Raw genomic sequence first — 5106 nt, 5'->3', positions numbered from 1 at the left:
GCTGTTTCTCTGTCTCCATAATAAATAAACATAAAGAAAAAAATTTTTAATAAATAAATTAGGGGGTTGTCTGTGGTCATTGTCACCTTTTAAATTTTGTAATTGGTTGGAATTCATATTCTCATGCCAAAGAAATATTCACATATATACCTTATTTTGTATTTAAAATTTTGTGTCCTCAGTTTGTAAGTCTCACACCACACAAAACCTGGATCTGTCCCTGCTCTCACACTCCGTGAGCTCTCAATAAACACTAGTTATTATTGTCAGTATTATTTTAATCTGGAGACCCAACAGGAAGGTGTGAGGATGATCTATTCTTTGAGGATTACAATGAGCTTTAGACTTCGGATAGCCATAATCACCAGCTACTTATTCATTCACATACTTACATATTGACTCATTAATAAATGTTTATTGGGGCGCCTGGGTGGTTCAGTTGGTTGGGCAGCCAATTTCGGCTCAGGTTACGATCTAGCAGTTTATGGGATCAAGCCCTGCATAGGGTTCTGTGCTGATGGCTCAGAGCCTGGAGGCTGCTTCAGATTCTGTGTCTCCCTCTCTCTCTGCCCTTCCCGAATTCCTGCCCTGTTTCTCTCTCTCTCAAAATTAAGTAAACATTAAAAATTTGTAATTTTTTATTTAAAAATGTTTATTGAATACCTGTAACATCCCAGACACTGCTGTGGGTGCTGGAGACGCAGTGGGAAATGATACAGCCATGGTATCCACCTTCAGAAAGCTTACAATCTAATAAGAATTTTATGAAATTGATGTGAGGTTTTCAAAAGTCATATTTTAAAAATCATCTACAGGCATATGGGGTGCATTGCTGGCTCACTAGAAGAGAATGCAGCTCTTTTTTTTTTAATTATTTTCTTAATGTTTGTTTATTTATTTCAGAGAGAGAGAGAAAAAGAGAGGGGGAGAGGAGCAGATAGAGAGGGGAACAGAGGATTCCAAGTGGGCTTTGTGCTGCTGAGCCCAATGCTGAGTTCGAATTCCTGAACCACGAGATCATGACCTCAGCTAAATTCAGACATTTAACCGACTGAGCCACCCAGATGCCCCAAGCACGCAACTCTTGATCTCTGGGTCATGAGTTCAAGCCCCACATTTTCATTTCTCCAGGGTACATCCCTAGGAGTGGAAGTGCTGGGTCATATATTAACCCTAAAAGCCAATTCATTTAAAAAGCAAGGAGATTTTTTTTTTTTAATTAAACAACAAACAAACAGGGTGCCTGGGTGGCTCAGTCAGTTAAGCATCTGACTTTGGCTCAGATCATGATCTCATGGTTCATGGGTTTGAGCCCCATGCTGAGCTCTGTGCTGACAGCTAAGAGCCTGGAACCTGCTTCGGATTCTGTATGTGTGTGTCTCTCTCTGCCCCTCCCAGCTTACACTCTGTCTCTGTCTCTCTCTGTCAAAAATAAACATTTAAAAACTATTTTAGGGGCGCCTGAGTGGCTCAGTCAGTTAAGCGTCGACTTCAGCTCAGGTCATGATCTCACCGCTCATGGGTTCCAGCCCTGCATCGGGCTCTGTGCTGACAGCTAGCTCAGAGCCTTGAGCCTGTTTCGGATTCTGTATCTCCCTCTCTCTCTGATCTTCCCCTGCTCACACTGTCTCTCTCTCTCTCTCCTAGAAATAAATAAAAATATTAAAAAAAAAAAAGGAAACTCAATGAGAACCCATGTCACACCCACCAGATTGGGAAAAATTTAAGTGTGACTATCAAATAGTAGTAAAGATTTCAAGCAACATGACCTCCCATTCATTGCTGGTGGAAATGGAAATCAGTAGTAATTACAGATAATACATAGGGCCTACTTTGTGTTGCAAAACACTTTACATATAATGGCTCAATTAGTCATCGTAACACCCAGCACTTAACTGTGGTAAGTACTACTATTTTTGCTTTACAGATGAGAAAACTTTATAGAAAGGGCTGTCTTTCTCATTGGACACAGCAGGTACACACAGTGCCTAGGGCCCCATGGCATTTTTAGGTGCCCATGAAAAACATTTTAATGTTGAAATCAGAAGAAAAAAATGTAATCCAGCCTGGCTTATGCTCATCTTTATACCAACACAGTCATCATTTTAAATATATTTTTTGGAATGAAGGGACCCACAGAGGCAGAAAGGCCAGGGTTCATGGGAGCACTGGAGAAAGCACTGGTTAGACAATTTACCCAAGAGCTCCCAGGTAGGTAGGGGTGGGGCTGTTGCAAAAGTGACTGAGTGATATCACCAAAGTGAGGACGGGAGCTGCACATGGTAANTTGAATACCTGTAACATCCCAGACACTGCTGTGGGTGCTGGAGACGCAGTGGGAAATGATACAGCCATGGTATCCACCTTCAGAAAGCTTACAATCTAATAAGAATTTTATGAAATTGATGTGAGGTTTTCAAAAGTCATATTTTAAAAATCATCTACAGGCATATGGGGTGCATTGCTGGCTCACTAGAAGAGAATGCAGCTCTTTTTTTTTTAATTATTTTCTTAATGTTTGTTTATTTATTTCAGAGAGAGAGAGAAAAAGAGAGGGGGAGAGGAGCAGATAGAGAGGGGAACAGAGGATTCCAAGTGGGCTTTGTGCTGCTGAGCCCAATGCTGAGTTCGAATTCCTGAACCACGAGATCATGACCTCAGCTAAATTCAGACATTTAACCGACTGAGCCACCCAGATGCCCCAAGCACGCAACTCTTGATCTCTGGGTCATGAGTTCAAGCCCCACATTTTCATTTCTCCAGGGTACATCCCTAGGAGTGGAAGTGCTGGGTCATATATTAACCCTAAAAGCCAATTCATTTAAAAAGCAAGGAGATTTTTTTTTTTTAATTAAACAACAAACAAACAGGGTGCCTGGGTGGCTCAGTCAGTTAAGCATCTGACTTTGGCTCAGATCATGATCTCATGGTTCATGGGTTTGAGCCCCATGCTGAGCTCTGTGCTGACAGCTAAGAGCCTGGAACCTGCTTCGGATTCTGTATGTGTGTGTCTCTCTCTGCCCCTCCCAGCTTACACTCTGTCTCTGTCTCTCTCTGTCAAAAATAAACATTTAAAAACTTTTTTAGGGGCGCCTGAGTGGCTCAGTCAGTTAAGCGTCGACTTCAGCTCAGGTCATGATCTCACCGCTCATGGGTTCCAGCCCTGCATCGGGCTCTGTGCTGACAGCTAGCTCAGAGCCTTGAGCCTGTTTCGGATTCTGTATCTCCCTCTCTCTCTGATCTTCCCCTGCTCACACTGTCTCTCTCTCTCTCTCCTAGAAATAAATAAAAATATTAAAAAAAAAAAAAGGAAACTCAATGAGAACCCATGTCACACCCACCAGATTGGGAAAAATTTAAGTGTGACTATCAAATAGTAGTAAAGATTTCAAGCAACATGACCTCCCATTCATTGCTGGTGGAAATGGAAATCAGTAGTAATTACAGATAATACATAGGGCCTACTTTGTGTTGCAAAACACTTTACATATAATGGCTCAATTAGTCATCGTAACATCCAGCACTTAACTGTGGTAAGTACTACTATTTTTGCTTTACAGATGAGAAAACTTTATAGAAAGGGCTGTCTTTCTCATTGGACACAGCAGGTACACACAGTGCCTAGGGCCCCATGGCATTTTTAGGTGCCCATGAAAAACATCTTAATGTTGAAATCAGAAGAAAAAAATGTAATCCAGCCTGGCTTATGCACATCTTTATACCAACACAGTCATCATTTTAAATATATTTTTTGGAATGAAGGGACCCACAGAGGCAGAAAGGCCAGGGTTCATGGGAGCACTGGAGAAAGCACTGGTTAGACAATTTACCCAAGAGCTCCCAGGTAGGTAGGGGTGGGGCTGTTGCAAAAGTGACTGAGTGATATCACCAAAGTGAGGACGGGAGCTGCACATGGTAATCGTTTTTGATGCAGAAATTCACTTCCAGTTACATAGTGTAGAGAAAGCTCTCTTCTGGGGTCAAGGATACCTAAGCAAGAAAGCTCAAGTATTGTTTATGATAATAATAATAATATAAAGTATTAATATTGTAATACTTTTGCATAATATATTATACATTATTATATTACATATAATGTAATATTGTTATAATATCATTAATTTATGTCATATTATAAATTATATAATGTATAAATTATATATCATAAATACATTTATATATAATTAAATATATAAATTAAAGATATTATAATTATGGGGTGCCTGGGTGGCTCAGTCAGTTAAGCGTCCGACTTCAGCTCAGGTCATGATCTCACCGCTCGTGGGTTCGGGCCCCACGTCGGGCTCTGTGCTGACAGCTCAGAGCCTGGAGCTGCTTTGGATTCTGTGTCTCCCTCTCTCTGACCTTCCCTTGCTCACGCTGTCTTTCTCTCTCTCTCAGAAATAAATAAAACATTAAAAAAACACATTAGGGACCCTCTTCTCCACATATTGTCCCATTGTGTGTGCATTTCTCTCTTGACCTTACCTCCCAGCTGAAGCTCTCAAGCAGCCATTCAGTGGGGTGGATGGATTTTACTCTCAGTCTTCCTGGCCCCAAGGTCTGGCTCTACCTCTTAGCAGATGTGACATGTCCAACAAACTTCTTTAAAAAACATTTTTTTAAACATTTATTTGTTTTTGAGAGACAGTGAGAGACAGAGCATGCACAGGGGAGGGTCAGAGAAAGAGGGAGACACAGAATCCGAAATAGGCTCCAGGCTCTGAGCTGTCAGCACAGGGCCCAACGCGGAACTCGAACTCACAAACCGTGAGATCATGACCTGAGCCGAAGTTGGATGCTTAACCGACTGAGCCATCCAGGCACCCATACTTCCTAATGCTTCCTTGCCTCAGTTTCCTCATCTATAAAATGGGGATGATGAGAGTACCCTTCTCATAGGATTGCTCTGAGGAATACATGAGCACATTTCAAAGCCTCACATTTGGTGCAAGTTATAAAAGCATCAGCTATGATTATTCAAAGCCAGGGACTGTATTTTATTCATTTTTGTATCTCCCATGTGCTGGCAGAATGCTAACCCAGTACTGGCAGAAAGAATGTGCTCCATAAATGCCTTTTAAAAAATATCTTGGAGGTCTTTTT

The sequence above is a fragment of the Crocuta crocuta genome, unplaced genomic scaffold (genome assembly GCF_008692635.1).
Source record: "Crocuta crocuta isolate KB4526 unplaced genomic scaffold, BGI_CrCroc_1.0 scaffold142, whole genome shotgun sequence".
Taxonomy (NCBI): domain Eukaryota; kingdom Metazoa; phylum Chordata; class Mammalia; order Carnivora; family Hyaenidae; genus Crocuta; species Crocuta crocuta.
This window is presented reverse-complemented; position numbering follows the sequence as displayed.